Source organism: Sinocyclocheilus grahami, unplaced genomic scaffold (assembly GCF_001515645.1).
Source record: "Sinocyclocheilus grahami isolate Dianchi unplaced genomic scaffold, SAMN03320097.WGS_v1.1 scaffold58.1, whole genome shotgun sequence".
NCBI classification, from domain to species: Eukaryota; Metazoa; Chordata; class Actinopteri; order Cypriniformes; family Cyprinidae; genus Sinocyclocheilus; species Sinocyclocheilus grahami.
Genome location: NW_015505237.1, coordinates 210,935 through 231,397, shown reverse-complemented (window position 1 = coordinate 231,397; position 20,463 = coordinate 210,935). Strand labels below are relative to the sequence as shown.

The 20,463-nt window shown below is 35.5% G+C and overlaps 1 protein-coding gene across 1 annotated transcript in view; it reads left to right on the top strand.

The window, feature by feature from the left end:
- The window catches only part of atxn1a (ataxin 1a), a 112,676-nt gene that overhangs the window by 55,985 nt on the left and 36,228 nt on the right, over positions 1-20,463 (top strand). The gene's annotated exons all lie outside the window — the stretch shown is intronic.

Sequence of the window (20,463 nt, the reverse complement as noted above, 5' to 3'; positions counted from 1 at the left end):
TTCCTCTTAAAGTAGTAATGCTTTTGGCTGTTCTCACGAGATGTGGAGAGGCCGATTCCTTTTTCTGTGCACTGGTGTGTAGTAAAGCACATAATGGGAATAAATATAAAGCTCCAGCATTTACAGTATTTTTGCTCTTTTATGATGATCATAATTTTGATATTTTTAGTTGTCAGAATGTTACCACTGCCCTGATATCATAAAGAGGAAAAAGATCTATCTATCTATCTATCTATCTATCTATCTATCTATCTATCTATCTATCTATCTATCTATCTATCTATCTATCTATCTATCTATCTATCTATCTATATCTAGTATGTGCATGTATATGTATGTATATATATGTATGTAATATATATACACACACACAAACACATACACACCCTGAAAAACAATCTCATGAACTATAGCTATTCCTTTCTTCTTCTGTAAATAAAAGCCTAAATTAAATCTGTTCATCATATAGAGTGATCATATCACTTCACAACTCTTGGATTAAACTGATAAATTCTTATAACCCAGAATTGCAATGGAGGGACTTCTTCAGGTTTAATTAAAAATATCTTAATTTGTGTTTTGAGGATTGACCATAGACTGTATAAAAACATGGACGTAGTTTCCGTGACGTCACCCGTAGATTTCTGAAGAGCGGTTTTGAAGCGCAAAGTGGGCGGAGCCGGCCGTCACCATCTTGACAGCGCGTCACTGCACGTCACTCCCGGATAATCGATAAAGGGCAAAGAGGTCGGAGCTGGTTGCTGAAATCACGCCCACCTAGCTTGACGCCGGTGACAGCAGCGGCAATCCACCTGTCACTCAAGTGACCACGCCCCTAATTATGCAGAACTTTAAGGCTTAATATAATTTAAAACGGATGAGTTATAAAAAAAATTCACCCCCTCACAGTTGTCATGACGGGCAAAATTAGCTATATAGACCAAAATAATTTTTTGTACCAGGCTGTAAACATATTTTTTTCTGCTGTAAAGTTGAGCATTTTAACATGGGGAGTCTATGGGACTGACTCCCTTTTGGAGCCAACCTCTAGCGGCCAGTCGATGAATTGCAGTTTTAGTCACTTCCGTGTTGGCTTCACCAGAGAGACCGGAAGGTTGCCGCTTGGGATTGACCCAAGTCTTAAAGGGTTAGTTCACCCAAAAATGAAAATTAGGCCATAAATTACTCACCCTCAAGTCATCCTAGGTGTATATGACTTTCTTCTTTCAGACGAATCCAGTCGGAGTTATATTAAATATTGGCTTTGATCTTTCAAGCTGTTTAATGGCACTCAGCGGGTGTTGCAGTGCATCAGTCCAAAACTTTTGGGAAAAGGCTAAACCAAATCTTGTTTTTTCTCAGTAAAACACATTTTGTCTTCAATTATTTTCATATTGCATATTTTTCCTATTTTAATTTTTGTTTTGAAAGTATGGTAAAAACTGGTCAAATGTACCAACAATCACATTTAAAAAATATACACTTTTTGATATACCATAAAAAATAAAAAAAAAACAGGTAGCCCATCTGAAATAGGACATTTAGGCAATCCATCTAAGAGTAGCCCACCAATATCTTATTAACAGTAGAAGTTAAATCTTACTGTAGTCTTCAAATCTGGGTACTGTCTTACGTTTTAAAATCACAAAGGGAGTTTGGTCCTATCAGGCTTACGTGACAGTGACGACTCATGCAGCTGTAAGGTTTTCTGCTTCTTTTGTTTTTACTGGCGATCTTTACAACACGCATTACATTACGTATTTCATGGCACACTCGTTTTATGCATATTTGGCGCCACCTATTGTTGTGGGTGTATTATTGACATGTCAAAGTCTAGACCCTGAATATAAGACAACCGTGTTTTTTCAGATGTATTTCCAAGAAAAAAACATTGTCTTATATTCGGGTCTAATACGGTAATTTATGGGCAAATTTTCATTTTTGGGTGAACTAACCCTTTAAGGGTTTGGATTGACATGAGAGTGAGTACTGTATATGACGATAGAATTTCATTTTTGAGTGAACTATTCTTTTAAAGCGCATTATCTAAACCCACTTGATGGAAATTGTTCTGAAAGCAGCAGAATGGATGGTATTTGTGCTGGAATTCTCTTCGGTTCTTGCTCTTGGCCCTTCTGAATTCAAACACTTCCCTTCCAGACTTGTGCAGTGCATCAAAGCAAAGCAAGCAGATTTCAATTAAAGAATGTGGGAGTTTGGCAATTTATTGTTACTCTGGACCTTCTGCTACACTTAGCGTCACAGTGAAGTCTGCAGAAGATGCACATTTGTGTGTGTGCAAGCTAGCTTGTTTGATGTCTGTGAGAATGTCAGACTTGTGCAAGAGTGCCTTGATTTGTGCATCTTGTGTGCGGGCGTCCTCATGCTTGTGTAAGAGGCAGCGGATTCGATTGATTGAGAACTAAAAGCCCTGCTGAGGGGCGCAGACAGCTGTGAGGAGGGAGTTAGCTGTGTGTGTGCGTGAAATGTGTGGGCCTTAATGTAGATGCATTATCACAAGCGCTGGTCCATTAATAATGACACATGTAATTTGCTGCCTCTCTAGTGCCCTTCTTCCTCGTGCCCAAAATGGGATAAAAAGCCATGATTGGTGCGTTGTGTAGAAAGCTGTTTGTCAAACTGTGGATAGCCCTAGTCTGCCACAAATAGGAGGACGGCACTTGCAAAGCTAACCGATTATTTCGGCTCCCGCTCTCCACACAAATGTACATACTGCCCATTTACAGCCGTTTAACTGGTGATCCCACTGGGACTTTAGTGTGTGCAGTGGAGACGTATCAAATGACTGTAAATCGAAACAATGTGAACAATCCTTAAATTTGTTTTAATAAAGCCTGTAACATGCACATTTTTAGCAGAATTCTTGAGAGATGTTAACCTGTGATTTGAACTGTAAAATATTACTATTAGAAAATAAGAAATAAATATAGTAATACTTTTTACATGTACAATATTATAGTATTTATACCATTTAAATATTATACTATTTATTATATTATTATATTTATTAAAATATTATCATTAAATCAAAAATATACTAGACAAATGATTACCTTCACAGTTTGTTTACATGCATAAACTTCCAATCTAAATTAGATTTTTGATTTCAGATTTTGAAAGTTCTGTTCATATGAACCTTAAACTGTGATATCCGATTCACATATTTTTTCCAAACAAAACTTCCATGTTGAGATCCGGAGAAAGCCTTTAAAATAATATGCGTGCAAGGTTTTTTGAATCCAGTTGAGAAGGGAGTTTGATTCAAGTGTTACATGCTTAATTTTTGTCAGATAAATTTAGTTGTACACCAACCCCAACATGTAGGACAGGAACCGTTTCTCCTTTCACTTATTTTGCTGTGCAGACATGTTGACAAGCAATGAAAGACAGCAACAGACAGTCACAGCACTCATTCAGACAGAGAGAACGGATGGAGAAATGGCAGAACAACAGATAAACCACATCTGGCGTCTTTTCATGCTAGATAACGACAAAGCTATAAATATGACATTTGCTATATTGTGTGATGTTACACGTTAAAAGGGACCCGATTAGCTATTTTGGCCTTTTTAAATGTAAAAAATATAGTAGAAAAAAATCTATTTGGAAACAAAAACAAACGGACTAAATTAGAGGTATAATATTAGCATCAATATCAGCAATCAGATAGATCGAAAAGGAAATAAGTGGTATCACGCTTACCTTATCCCAGCATTTTGCTTCTCAAGTAAACTGATCGTATTTCAAGGCTTCTGAGATACATTTCCTGGAAAACAAGACACTGATTCAGAATAGGATTTTTGCAGTGTGTAGGAAAATCCTTTCATTTCAGCTGCATCTGCTTGTGTGAGTGAATGTGTGCACACACGCCACTAGCAAGCATCTGTTCTTGTGTGTGTATGTACCTATGTTGGGGATAAAGTGCATGAAAGGGCACAGGTGCGGTTGACTCAGCCTTTTAGACTTAACTTTATGAAGCCGTTCAGTTTCTCCTGCTTACTTCTCGGTCTGGCAGAAATGCTAAGCATGCTAAATGCAAAGGGCCATCGATGGTTGTAAACGGTGAGCGAGCTGTAGGCTGCTGTGATTCGCTGCCCACGGACAGAGCTGTAAAACCAGCTGGGCTCCTAGTCAAGGTTGATTGGATTGCAAATAGCATTGAGTGGAAGGATCGGCCCACGTCTGTGGCTATCACCGCTAATGACCTCTGCATTGTGCCTGAATTAAAGCCTGTGACAGTGGCTGCTCAGTGTGGATGAACATGAGGAATATATTCTTAAAACCAACCTCACCTAATCATTCTCATAACAAGAATCCTGAATGGTTGTTGCCATGCACTTGCTAAGGTTTCCTCAGTGATTGTTACAGTATGTTACTATATGGCTGCTAAGGTGTTCTCAATGGTTTTTAGCATGTGGTTTGTTAATATGTTGTGGTACTCTCCTGAACGTGCAGCAAAGACTGACACGGAAGAGAAGAAATCATTCAATAAAGTCTTAGCTTCATAAAATTAAGGTTGAACCACTGATGTCACATGGACTATTTTAACAATGTCCTTACTATCTTTCTGGGCCTTGAACATGTCAGTTCCGTTGCTGTATATGAAGGGTCAGAAAGCTCTCAGATTTCATCAAAAACATCTTAATTTGTGGTCCGAAGATGAACAAAGGTCTTATGGGTTTGGAACGACATAAGGGTGAGTAATTAATGATAGAATTTTCATTTTTGGGTAAACTATCCCTTTAAAGCCCTTAAAGGGATAGTTCATCCTAAAAAACACCTACATTTGCTGTTAATTTTCTCACCCTCAGGCCATCCAAGATGTACAGTGGTGGCCAAAATTATTAGAACACTAGTATTTTCACCAGTTAAAAAATGGTTTTAAGTCAGTTATTTCTATATCTATATCTGTAGTGTGTCAGTAGGACATATCAGTTTACATTTCCAAACATTCATTTTGCCATTAATTGTAATAATCCAGTAAGATCCAGTTTTTTTGCACAAGGAGTCTGACAGCAGACAGTGCTCCACACAGAGATCTGATCTCATCATCATCCAGTCTGTCTGGAATGACGTGAAGAAACAGAACAAACTGAAACAAACAAACTAAATCCAGAAGAACTGTGGCAACGTCTCCAAGATGCTTCAAGAGACCTCCCTGCAAAGCTACCTGAAAAACTATGCGCAAGTGCACCTAGGGCGAAAAGCTGCTTTAAACGCAGTGGATGGTCACACCAAATGTTGATTTAATTTAGTTAACAGAAGTTGATTGATAAAGAAAATTTATTTGTGACATTATTTTTGACAGCATCCTCATTTTACAGCATTTTTACACAAGTGCCTAAAACTTTTAACAGTACTGTAGCTTTGCAGGTAGCTTTCTTGAAGCATCTTGGAGACATTGCCACTATCCTTGGGTGAACTAAGTGATTAGTCTTGTACCTTTTCGCTTTTGTCTGACTTTCAAATACTTTTTTAGCTTCAAATCAGATTTTGCAATGTTGTGATTCACCTAATAGCTGGTTAGTTTGGTTTATGGCTTATAACTCCTCAACAAAGACTTTTTAAAAATCACTATAGAAAAAAATGCACAGGAAAAATACTTCCAGAATCAAGGCCACTGAAAAAGTAGGCAGGCACTGTTGCACTAGTAAAAACATCACTAGTAATAGTGACATTGCAAACATCATAAATTACATTCATGTCCTTTATCACATGAAGATCTCGTTGCAAGTTTTATTACAGCTGTAACATCAACGTGCTAGTAGGAATTCTAGGTGTTGCCACTGTCATAATCCCTGTTCTTCATGAACGTCAGTGAAGTTCGAGAACAGCAGCTTGGCGAACAAGCGCAGAGAGAAGTGTATGGGAGGAGTTTCCATGTCACTCCTCAGCGAGTGTATCTGGTGATACTGTGCTTGGCTGCAGCTTTGCACGGCTTTATTTGATCACCTGCCTGTGTCCTGCAACACAACGACTCTCTCAAGAACACATTTACCCGATACGCGTAGAAGGGTTACAGATTTGGCCTCTTTTACTTAAACATGGCCACTGATACTCATACAGATTCTGCATGCCGACGTAATTCTCTCACACGCGTACACACATGCTGGCTTTCACACGCTTGTGTAGTGAGCGTAAATAATCCCCCCTGCTGTTTCAGGCAGTGACTCATCATAAACACTCATGTGGCTGGCCTCGCTGGAGTACACACTTTCCTGCTCAACCGCACACAAAAACACACTGTAGAAACGAGAAATGAAAGCACAGCCTTCTGACTAACAAGCACACACATGCTCTACTACATGCTCTCTTGTAGAGATTGTAGTTAACAATAGTGCAAAATGCTGCCATAGGCAATATAATATGGTCTTCAAGAGTGAAAGCGCTTTCTAGTGCAGCATAGGGTACATACATTTATTTATAGTTATTTATGTTGATTTTATTTTCAGGGTGTTTTTTTTATAATTTATTGATAATTTTATTTGATGCAAGGTCATTATAGAATAATTTTAATTTATTGTTTTATTTCATTTTTTATTTTACAGTCATGTTTAGATTATGGAGACAATTTTATTTGTATTTAGTTTCATTGTTATATTAGTTTGTATTTAATTTAATGTTGCATTTTATTTTCTAAACATTGATAGAGACTTATTTTTTTAGTCATTATTGTATATTATTTATTTCTATTTATTTTTTGTTGTTTTAGTTTGAATTTAAACTAGTGTTTTATTTTCTAAACATAGGTAAAGACTACATACTTAATTTTTATTTCAGTTTAATTTGACTATTTTATTGTATTTATTTATTTATTTTATAAAAATATGCATAAGACATAGTTATTTTTATTTTACACATGAGTATAAGAATATGCATCTATATATTTTTTGTTTCTGTTACATTTTTATTAGGGATGCACCGATACCGATACTGGTATCGGTATCGGGCCGATACTCATACTCGTTAAAATGCCCGATACCAAACGCCGATACCACACAGCATGTGATAAGTGCCATATTCAAACAAAGAAACACCAACAACAGACAGCAGAAAGGCGTTAAGGATGTCTACTACGAAGTAGAATGCTGCAATGGAGCAGCTCTAATGCTGTTAAATTAAAGATGATGTACCATAGAGCAAAAAAATTATCAGTGAAAGTAACAAAAACTTGTAAAAAATAATAAATTTTAATGGGCATACTTAAGTGTGAAAATAACCGAAGGATATACAGTGAAACCAAAAATTAATCAGAGACCAGATATAATTTTTTATATTTTTGAGTGAGTGCAGGACTCTATAGTTCATTTATGTAAGTGAGGATAGCAAAATAAAGTAAACTGTGACAAATCATACCCAAAAATTATTCATACAGTGGACTACCAATAAAATTGATAAAAATCTGGGTCCAAAAATTATTCAGACCGAGTCTGGGAAAAAATTTAAGTTCAGGTTTGCATGAGGCTGGGTGACAGCATGCCCAGGAGACTACAGGCTGTCATTAAGGCTAAGGGTTGCCGACAAAGTATTCATAGTTGTGTAAATACTGTCATACTAACAGCTGTCTGAATTATTTTGGTTGATTGTAATCTATTACATACCTTTCTATCAAAATTATCTAACATTATCAAGATTAATTTGTTCTGACACAGTGTAACTCTGAGTTCTTGTCATATTTTATTACCATTTTCTAAACTATAGCGAATATAATGTGAGAAATGTTGAAGGTGTCTGAATAAATTTTGGTTTGACTGTATCTATTTGATAAATGAAGTTAATCAACTAACATTATACATACCATTTTGGTTTCTGTACCCAATATTTCAAAAATGTACAAATGCAATAAAAATATCGGTATCGGTACTCGGTATCGGCAAGTACAAAAAAATAAAAGTATCGGTATCGGGCGAGTACTGGAAAAATTGGTATCGGTGCATCCCTAATTTTTATTGTATTATTTGTATAGAATTTAATTGTGTATTTTATTTTTAAACATGGGTAAAGATAAACCATGTTTTTTTATTTTTATTTTCTATATAAATGTACTTTTTTAATATAAATGTATGTATAGACTACGTGTTTTGTTTTATTTTATTTTTGTTGAAAATCATATTCATTTATTTATTTTTTTTACCTCATTTTGCCAAGGGCTGCATGTGAGTCAGGACCCCTACTGTCATAATGACACGCAAACATGTTTGCTCACATGCATGCATAGACACACACATAACTAAAGCCAGCGGAATGGTTACCCACAGCAGGAAAACCACACGGCATATGTAAATGAGATGCAAGGGAAGTGTGAGTGCACGGCTCCCATGCAAATGTAATGGAGACCTCAAAGAGAGAGGTTATAAATAGACTTGCAGTGCAGTTGCCTCAATGAACACCACATCGCTCTTAAAGCGACACACATGACACATTCTCGTGCAAACATGCACATTCAGGGCACTTGAAAGGGCGATTTGGAGTTCACACAAGGCGAATGCTCAAAGCGACATGTAACCCAGTTAAACATGGGCCTGTGACGTCCGTCTGCACAGATTTTGTATTGTGTGCAGTTTGTTCAAAATAGACACACACTCATATTCTCCTGTATTACAGAAAGCCCTTTAAAGAAGAGGAGGATAATTTTTGGGAAAAGAAAGGCATGAGATGTCATTACGGGAATTCCTCAAATAATGGATGAGAGTTTGCCAAGCATGCAGTATAATGTAAGCATTACATGCCCGCTAGTCTGTTCTCCTCGCAGACTGTGAGACGCCCTTAAAACTGCCTGTAAAAATGTCATATTTAAACATCACTGTCTAAGGTTGCTTTGCTAAACCTGTATTCTTCTGCACCGGGGTTCCCTCTTATTTGTGTGTACCTTCTCTTTTTTATTCTTCTCGTGTTTACACTCAATTCATGATCTGGAGGTGTTTAATCAGGTTTTGTGCTGTTTTCCATATTGTAGTGATCTCAAGAAACCACCCACCTACCCACCCGCTTCAAAAATTTTGCATACAAACTCCATTTGCTGTTGCAGAGAGTGCAGAACTTCATGTTACAACATGTTCAATCCAGTCATGAAGGGTTTTTATCCAGACGGCTACACAGGGTGGTCTGGGGTAGACCTAAACCTACCCAACTGTCTAGCCCACCCTGAGGGTTCTATGGTCAATCTTATATCACAAAGCTGGAGCATTTGAGCGGCATGATTTTGTCTGGAATCACCCCCTGTACCCTTATATAATGCACCATTTGAGGAAACATGGTGGACATTATCAAATGTGCTAATTCAATCCCATAATGCACTGCAACAATGAGTGTACAACTGATGTACGCTCAACTGCTGAATGTTTTCATTCTCAGTGAGCTATATTAATGGAGCAATTATGGTGGATATTTTTATAACACCAAAAAAAAGGCACTTTGCAGGATTCAGTGAAGGATGTCAACTAAAAAATAATCCCAAATGTATAAGCTGTGACAGAACTTCAATTTTTTTATTAAAGGGAGATATTTGCCTCCTTAAAGGGATATTTTTCTAACCTTTTTTAAAAGCATGTTTCGCCTTTAATGTAAATTCTTACATTTAATCAATAAATTTACTCAGTTTTATGCAGCTCAGAGATTCCATGAATGCATTTACACTGCAGGTACAATTGCATAAATAATGTTGAGATTAATGTTTTAAGTATGAAATACATTGAATATACAAATATGAAATGTTGTAAAAAATGAAATTAGACTTTAAATAGGAAATTAAAACCACCAGTAGATGGCGGCAAATCACTGTCTTGATCCATTCACTTAATTGATTCGTTCAAAGTGGCTGATTCATTTAGAAACAAAGCAAGTGACTAAGAAATGGCATTGAATTAAATAGTATTTTCTAGTAAAACGTGCTGTAATGTGTATATTTTTACAATTATAATATTTACAGTGTATGTAAATTAATGAAAATAATAGTTGATTTTATAATTTTTTATCATTAATTTTATCAACAAAATATATATATATTGTGAATGTTTTTGAGGACGCTCAACCTCCCTTTGCCTCCCTTGTTATTTTAGAATTAGTTTTTATAGTGTTACAGTATTTATTTATATTTTGAAATAGCTTTTTATTTTTATGTTTTGCATTTTAATTTTAGTTTAATTTTGAAACCTTTTTATGTGCTTTTGTAATTTTTTAGTAATTGTAGCACTTAAGCTTAATTTGAACTTTTAAGTTAGTTGCCAAAGCAAAATTTGTTTTCATTTTCATATAAGCTTTTCAAATTTAGTTTTTTCATCTAATATTAATATTTTTAGCTTTATTTCAATTAATGAAAATGATTTTTAATAGTTTTAGTTAACAATAACAACACTGACCTCCTCTGATACATTCCCCGCACATTTCTGCTCTGTCTTTTACTATATTGACATATTTACAGCTGTCATGTTCCTATTTCTCATATTTCTGTTACTAGTAATCCTGTTGTTGAAAATCGCTTTCAAAAGTTTTGTTTTCAGGCGGTGGTAAACAAATCCTTGACAGAAAAAAGACCAGAGTGCCAAACGAAAGCACACACACGTGATGATGGGATGACAATGTCAGTCAGATTGTCAGAGAAAAGCAGCACCTATGACACCCTCAGCACTGAGTGAGTGAGTGAGTGAGTGAGTGAGTGAGTGAGTGAGTGATCTCATATTTCTGTTACTAGTAATCCTGTTGTTGAAAATCGCTTTCAAAAGTTTTGTTTTCAGGCGGTGGTAAACAAATCCTTGACAGAAAAAAGACCAGAGTGCCAAACGAAAGCACACACACGTGATGATGACAATGTCAGTCAGATTGTCAGAGAAAAGCAGCACCTATGACACCCTCAGCACTGAGTGAGTGAGTGAGAGAGAGAGAGAGAGAGAGAGAGACAGACAGACAGACAGACAGACAGAGAATGAGAGAAGTTAAAAGGAATGAGGTCAGCCTGGGGTACGTCACGGTAACCTGAGAGAAGTACCTGCCCCTCACACTATCCATTACTGCTGCATTTGTCCCAGCTGAGCACAGCAGGAGAAACGCAGGAAGCACAAAGCTATCTCTCCATCAGTTCCTCACAATGACCCAAAGACGGCCCTGAATGAACCTGTCACGGATTGAGTTTTACTACTTTGAGTGTGACCAGGAGCTTTGAGTGGCTTTTTAGGCAGTTGTAAATGAGTGTGTGTGTGTGTGTGTGTGTGTGTAGAAGAGATATCCACTTCCCTTCCTCCTGTTGTACCTCTCCAGTAGTTTCGCACAAAGGGAACGTATTGAATGGTGATTGTAGGATGAGTGACAGGCTTTGTGATTGTTAATGACAACATTTGCGCTTGTCATGATTTATTTGTGGCTATATCTACAGCTGAGGTATCAATGTTCAACTGCCCTGGCAAAATTCTCAGCATTTTATGAGTAGCACTGCATTTTGCTGAGTCCATTAACAAATGACTAATTATTAATCAAAACAGCGATTGTTTGAAAATGAACTAGATTTGTTTATTTTGTGGTAAAGTAGCATGATAGAGCAAAAACTTATGAAATATGGTATGCGGTGGATGTGAAATAATGAGCAGAGCAATGCAAAAAATATATAGATTTATGCTTTAATATAAATCATAATCTTAAATGTACACTACTTTTCATTAGTTCATGGTTGGTAAAATTTAATTAATGCTTTTGAAAGAAGTCTCTTACATTCACCAAGGTTGCATTTATTTGTTCAAATATACAGTAAACCAGTAATATTGTGAAATGTAATTTCAATTTAAAAGAACTGTTTGTTATTTTAAGGTTTTTTTAAATATTAATTTATTCTTATCATGGCAAAGGTTGGCAAACTTTGAATGGTAGTGAAAGTGTAAGTACTAATTTGTGATATGAAATGTTAAAGGAGATTTACGTTTAAATCTCAAAAATGAATCTAAATATAAATCCTGAACTTGACATTTAGAGAAAATGCAAACTGTCAAATTGCACATGGTGTGTAGTCTGTATATTAATTCATTAAAAACAGATTAGATTGAAGTTTACTTCATAATAACTTTCATATTTTAGCATATTTCTGTGAAAGTGTTTTTATATTATTATATGTTATTTTATATTAACTTTATGATAATGGCATCTGTTATTAAAACTTTAATGGCCCTTTACATTTTTTTTTTTTGCTGTGTTAAAAAAAAAAAAAAGTATAATAATAAATATATCATTGTAGTGAAAAGCCATTAAGAATTTTCTATTTGGGGCATTTAAATTTGGCAAAATTTAGCAGTTCCCCTTCAGGAACTCGAGCTGCGTCGAGTCGCTTTGGGAACGCCCTTGTGTGACCGCGTTCTGAAGCATGTGTCAAATCCGTCCAATGGAGCAGCGAGATGTCAGGAGCAGGGTGACGTAAGCACCAGAAAGCATAAAAGCGCATCCGGCCGGGCGCAAACCAGCTTCTGCCCTTCAGTAGCGCTCTGTGTATGTGTCTGTCTATTTAAATATTTTTTTTGTAGTACCTTTTCTTTTACATTCAGCACCTCATACTATGATTTCTAAAAACACATACTTCCAGAGCTGTAAGTCACATTATTAAATAATATTACGGTGTATGATCCAAAGCCGTCTTCCATTAATATTATACCGAGACATCCGTCCTCCTGTATGAGTCACTGGTTTTCTGTGCTTGTTTCTTGTATAAATATTGCTTTTTCCCTGGCTGAATAAGCTAGTCCTGTCTCATTATGTTAAATGGTGGAATGAATAGACTGTAATATTGCTGTGGAAACAGGGAGCATCCCTCAGCACCAAGACTGTGTGAAGTCATTTCTCATCATTACAAACGGAGCCATTCGCTGCACGACTGCTTGCACTTTGTGGGATATATATATATATATGTGTATTTGTGAAGCGGATTCTCATTGGGTGGCTCCAGCCATCTGGCATTAGCTGAGATTAACTCATTGCTGCTTCTCTATTGATTGGTGAAATAACTGAGCTGCTGTAGTAATGATGTCATCACCTGTCTCTCAGCGCTGACCTTGAATGAAGCAAGCAACTGAGCATGCTCACTGTGCTGCTCTGTGTGTGTGTGTGTGTACACTGGATTCCGTAGGTTGAAAGAAGGAAAGCTTTCAACCTGCTGTCCTCTAATGCACACACACGCACACCTGCTGCTGAATTCCTTTGAGGCACTCCATCTTGTTTCCTCTCTGTCTGGTGAGAAAAGAGAGATGGTGTCTGCCATGACATTTCCATCTGTAGAAGAAAAGCACCATGATCACTTTGTTTGCAAAGCATATGGTGCACCTTATGACAGCGGTATGAGGCATTCATGCATCATGTCTGAATGTAAATGGCTTGATTTTACATAAAAATGCCTTTGTATTATCTAATAGGTCTGATTAGGTCTGTTCAGTTCATTTCAGAATGAAAACACAGGTTTATAGAAATAGTTTATCCTCTGTCTTCATTTACTCTCCCTCATGTTGTTTTAAACCCATTTGACTTTCTTTCTTTAGTGGAACACAGAGAATTTTTAAAAACAGTACTGGTCACTTTTATTTCATGCAGCTATACACTACTCTTCAAAAGTCTGGGGTCAGTAAGTTTTTTTTTCCTTAAAAAAAAAAACCAAAACAACAACAAAAAACTTTATCCAGCAGTGATGCATTCAGTTGACCATAATGACAGTAAATAAAAAAGATATTGAAGGACTTTCACCAAATCAGCATTGTAGAATGATTTCTGAGGAGCATGTGGCACTGAAAATTTAGCTTTGCCATCACAATTTCATAATAAATTAATTTGTAAAGTAAAAAAATTTAAGTCTATTAAAGTAGTAAAACTTATCTATTAAAAGTAAAACATTTTTGAATTGCAATTACTATATATTTCAAAATATTAAAAAAATACTGTATTTTTAATCAAATAAATGCAGCCTTGGTGAGCATAAAAGACTTCCTTCAAAAACAGTAAAGTAACTTTATTGTTAGTGTTAAAAGTAACTTTTGAACAGTAGTGTACATGAATGAATGAGAACTTAAGCTCTCAAGCTTCAAAAAGATGCAAAACTTCATAAAATTAATCAGAAATGTAGTCCATTCATTTTATAAGTGAATAAGGAGTTAAATTTCAGTCTGTTGAAATATTTTCATTACTTGCATCAGTTTTTTAAGTCATACAAACAATCTTTCCAATCTGCTAATACTGTGAGTCATCTGTTGTGACTGTTGTGTCAAAAATTTATTAAAACTCAAGTTTTTACTTGGTTTATTTTACATGGGCAGTATTTCACCAAAGTGTGAAATATGACATTTTCTCAAAACACCCACTATTGGTAGCTGTGGAAAACGTTAATTCTGTTCCCTGCTCACACAGATGTGGCTCAGTCAGGTCCGTCAGTTTATAGGAAGGTAAGGAGGGATTTTAAAGCCCTCTGCAAAGGGGCCGTTCACCCCTAAACTTTCCTGGATCCTCTTGATGTGTCATCCCCCATTATCCTCTCTGTTCCTCACTTTCCCTCTCTTCCTATGTTCTGTCTCTTTCCCTGCTAACTGAGCTCCGCTACAAGGATGGTATTGGCTTACTGCTTGTCCTATATCTGCTCATGGGAACCTTACACGCCGCACTGTGCTGTGTAACACACACATACACTACTCTACTCTAAAATGGACTTTGTGGAGCAGACTTGCCCGAGAATACAAACTTGTTTTAGGAACCATAAACAGGTACAGGGAACAGGGATCTTGTTTGTGTGTGCTTTGCCTGCCTGAGTATGTTGCATTGCTGGCAATATTAGATATCTAAGATATGTCTGAATTAATCATTATCCTTCAGTCTGATTTGAAATTTCCCAGATGACGATAAGGGGATACGATCAGGGCTTTAGAGACTGAGGGCAATGCAGCATTAGAATAAGAGCTGAACTTTTATATGATTAATGTGATACCAAGACAGTTTCATTTTGAACTCCTTTAAACTGTAGGTATAAATAACTACGTTTTCTGAAGTGCAAAATTCACAGACACAGTGCTAGGGTGTTGTAGGTGTCTGCTGTGTAGTTTTTAAGGTGTTCTGATCTGTTAATGCATTGTGATGTGGTTGTTAGGGTGTTCTGGATGGCTGCCAGGGTAATGCTGTGCAGTTGCTGAGGTGCTCTGATGGGTTTATTAATTTGGTTGATAGGTTGTTTTGTGTGGTTACTTGGATGTGGCTAAATGGTTGCTATCATATACCGGTAGACACGATTAACCGGTAGAGATTTTGAACTATCGTATCTATCGCGGTTACACGCTCACGTGACGTTGCTGTGCTGCGTGGTCACGAAAACGTATCTTTTGTGTGCGTTTTTTAGCATTGCAGTTTGAAAACAAGTGATTTTAAGCCATTGAAGTGCAGTCAGCAGTGAAAGAGAACTCATTTCGCTATATGCAAGTGCTGTCAGAGAGGCGCGTGCATGTGAAGATGGTGCTCATAAAGCGCTGGAATATTGAACAGAGTATTGAATATTGAACAAACTCCAGCTTTATAGGCCTTGAACAGTTAAATACACACACGTGTATGTGCCAAAATGCCCTTCTTTGCAAGTATCATTGTAAACAGAGTAATTTAGGTCTTAAGTGAAAGCAAACAGCTGAGAAAGAAAACATGTAACAGTGTATTGGATCTGGGCAGCTCTTAAAGTGAATGTCTGTCATTCATGTTAATCGAACAACAAAAGAGAGAAAATCTCTCACCGCTCTTGACTAAATCACTTTTGTAACTTTAATAAGAAGAAATATATATTTAATTTACACATTGAAAATATGCAGTGTTTTTATAAATTTGATTACTTTCTTTAATGTATGTAGAATTTCTTATTTATTCTTATTCATTTCTATGGTATCAAAAATGTTGATGTCATAAAGACTTTATTTAAAGCAAAAATAACTATATTGTGATATATATCGTTACCGTGAAATAAAATTACTCATATCGTGAAGATTTTGGTCATATCGCCCAGCCCTAGTTCACAAGGTGAAAATCTTAACCTTCAACAGTCTTATCACTTATCTTCAACAAATTCAACAGATTCTGACAATGATCTGGTGAGTAATAACAGAGACGATATAGCAATTTCATTTCATTTCTGCTGGTGGCAAAAAATGTGGAATTGAAAAAATTAGTTTCCGCTAAGTGTCACTTCCTATATCTATATCTGTTTTTTTTGTTTTAGGTTTGGATATAAATGTTAAGAGACCCAGATGTATTTTGAGACTCAATAGAGTATGAAACATTGTTGGCCTGAGGTGCTAAGATATTTCACAGAGATTTGAAATGACTTCTGTGGGAAAATTATAAGAAAATTCTCATTCCAGTATGTCTGTCCATCTGTCAGGCAGTATGTCACCTCTGAAACACACTGTACAAAGTAAGAAGTATGTAATTTCTTAGAAGTATGGTATAATCCACAATGGTATTGTAGAAATTACTTGTTCAACCAAACCAAACAAGTCAATGTTTGACTGCAGTTGCAACAGTAGTAGATGTTGTACACACATCATCTTGTTCTTAAAAGCATTTTTCTCATTCTACACATACATGTCACCTTAAACACTGACCTCCTGGCAGTCTTGTTTACCCAACACCAACTCCTAGAGCTAGAGCTGATAGTAACTTTGAGGGAAGTGACATTCAGGGAAATGTTTAAATGATGCTAGCAGTGTGAGCTGTGTCTCATAAAAAGACTGAGCTTGCAGAATTACCCCATTGCTGTTTATGACTTGTGGCTACAGCCACAACCATGTGACACATGAAAGGGGAAAAAGGCATTAAAGTGACTGTAATAGCGTTTGAAGGTGTCTTTTTCGCATACTAAACCAGCTGAATAGATCTGATATAACCATGCAGCCACAGGATTTAGTTTTAACCTCTGATTTCTAGAAATTCAAAATAGATGCTTCATTGGAATTAGTATCATGCTTGGTTACCTATTGATGAACAGCACCAGGTGTAATAATTAGATTGATCATTCACGCTGTGCTCATAGCAGCGCTCTCATGCTCATCTGAGTTGTGGAAAAGAGGCATTTTGAGGTAGGATATTCAAGCTGTAGAATCTGCAGTACGGTATGTTTAATTTTAGTGCATTGGTATTGACAAATAACCAGTATCCGGATCCTCTTTAAATCAGCTGGTTTTAGTAAGTACTAGCACTACAACAGGGTAATTCCACTGCAACAATCACAGTTATGTGCAAAACATGACCAGAGTCCAGCCAAAAGTTGTCTGTCCAACCTAAAAGGGAAAATGTGTGATGCCACACAGTGTCAGCCAGTCAGAAAATATCTGATGTTAATTATACAGTTTTGTTCAGTGGGAGTTCATGGAAGAGATGTGTCCTTAGTCGTTTCTTAAAGATGTTTATTTACATTTGTTTTATTGATTTTATTGGTTAATATTATTTTCCCACCATTTGTATTGTGCAACAAACATTTCTAACAATAATATGCAACATTGTTGTCACATGGTCTCATTATGTACTGTACATGTAAATTCATTACGTAGCATCCAGTTTTCATCTTATGAGTAATATCTATTAATAGTTATTAGTAATATTCAAACAAGTTATGAGTCATGATGTTTAAAATCACACCTAATATTACTTCTGGATTGTTCGACATACTGGAAATGGAAGATCAAGTGAAATGCATTTCATTATAGTATTACATGCAGTGGACTGTTATATATACTACACATTCTGGGAAATTAAGTAGGTTATCTGAATAATTTCATACATACAAAAATTTCATTTCAGAAGTTTTCTGACTTTTGTCTAATTGACTGGTTTTATTATTACAATGTAAAAAAATGCAGTGGCAGCCTTTTCTTGTTTAATCTATTGACAACTATCTGTTAAATCTATTGCTTTTGATCTATTTAATCTATTGATTCAACGCTCTGCCTTTTCTGTTGAATTACATGATGTAAAAATGATAGGGTTAAACATGATTTCCTTATGATATATTAGGAGTGACCTACTAACCTAAACTGCTGCATAACGTTTGAAGTTATTATAGCAACCTGCTGTGAGTCAGTCATTTTATTCAATACTTCTCTTAGTATTTAGGGACAGCATTGTAAAAGCAAACTGTTGTTGTAGCATGCATGTTACCACGCTGCTGTAGGCTGTAAATGTGTGAAAATACGAATTTAACAACAACAATCGCCATCTTCATCCTAATTTGAAAGGCTTTGACAATGTATCTGGGAAAATAAAAGACGTTACAAAAGAGTACTGAAAATACACTGAAAATATGTGCACATTTGTGCTAATTTAAATTGTGTGGGGGGCACATTTTATTAATAGTGCCATTTTGCATGCCAATGGCAAACTGTGCACAGTGAATTATACATTACAGTGCATTGCTGCATACTATATACTGAACATAGTATGTTTGAGTTGTTTAGTTGATTTATAAAGCATATTTAAAAACAACAGATGTTGAAAGTGCTGTACAGAAAATATACAAAAAGATTAAAACAAAATAAAAGACTAGACAGTATACAAAACACAACGAAACGGACAAATGATAAAATGTCTCTTAGGAAGAATTTAAACACAAAGAATAGAAATAGGTCTTCCAAGAGGATTTGAACACAGAAGTAGAAGGAGCAGATAAAATATAGAGAGAAAGACTTTTCCAGAGCCTAGGGGCAGCCAACGAGAAACCTGATCACCTTTAGCTTTAAAACAAGAACGTGGAGCTAATAGAAGAAATTGACTAGATGATCGAAGGGGTCTTGAAGCAGTATTTGGAGTGAGAAGATCACAAATGTACTGAGGTGCAAGCCCATGCAAAGCTTTAAAAACAAAAAGCATAATTTTATAAACAATACGGAACTTAACCGGTAACCAGTGAAGAGAGGTGAGCACAGGCTTAATATGCTCACATTTTTAGTGTTGGTCAGTAATCTGGCTGCCATGTTTTGAACCATCTGCAAGCAATCAAATAAGAAATAAGTTGTCTCTGAATAATATGACCTAGCTGAAGCATATATAATGCAAAAAGTAGAGGACCCAAAATGGAACCCTGCGGAACACCATATGAGATTTGAGTATTATTATAGTGTGGTATTCTGAACATGCCAAACATTTTTCTTTTTAAATTAACACACACTGATGAATCATCTACAGTAAGACCACATATGATGCATGTATTTCAGAGCTTCTCAAGCACATAGGATTCTGGAAGACAGTGCAAAGTGGCGTGTTTTGATACCAGAGGATGGTCTATTTGTCTACATATAATGTTGTGTTGACTGTCTATAGCACTTATGTCTTGGTTTTCTCCACTGTTGCGTTTAGGTTTCTCACTCATTCTCTCCCTCGTTCACATGTTCACACATCCCATTATCTGTCCTCGGTCTCAGACTCCTGTAGCACTAATGGCTGTTGTCACAAGTTTTACTGCACCCACCCGCTGTGACCATCTGTCTGGTCTCTCTCTCTCTTTTGCTCTATCTCTCTCATCAATGGTGCTTTATCAGCACGTCTGCCAAAATACAATGTTGCCAAAGCAGTACAGAGGATAATTAATCTGCAGAACTGGACAATATGCAGAAGTGTATACTTGGTAATCACTGCAAAGAAAGCACAAAATGACATTGCCATATAACCATGACCTCTCCTCTTGCTGCTTCTTTGGTGCAACTAGGAGATGAGTGACAATGGACATCTTGTGGTGTAGAGAAAGTGTAGAGAAAGACTGTAAATTTGAAAACGCATATATCTGATATAGAATAGAATTATATAATTCTTTTCTATTTTTTTTAATTATAATTAATTTTAGATTTCTTCTTTTTGTCATCATTGTTATTATTGTTGTTATTTTGTGCCATTAAAGTGTAGAGAGATTTAATTTTGAAATGCATTTATCTGATAAAATATATTGTAAATGATGTATTAAATACATTATATATATAAACAGATATATTTATCTGCAATTTATTTATAATTGAGTATATTTTATTTAAAGTAATTTAAATAATTTTAAATTTAAACTAACAAATTTTACATTAATTTAGAGAAAGTTTTAATTTTGAAATGCATATATATTATAAAATATCTTTTATAAATTATTTTTATAAACAATATAATAAGAATAATAAGAATAATTATTATTATTACGTGACAAAAAAGTGTAGAGATCATTTTGATTTTGAAATCTATATATCTGATAAAATTTACTATAAATTATCTATTAATACAGTATATATGAACAAATGTATAAATCTATCATTTTTTAAAAATTCTTTTGTGTTTTTAATTTGGATTTTTTTAAACAAATTTTACTTTTTTATAGAAAGTCTTAATTTTGAAATGCATGTATTTTATAAAATCTAACTGTGTTATGTATTTAAATAAATATATCTAAAAAAAAAATTTAATATTTTTATTTATTTTTAAAATTTTACT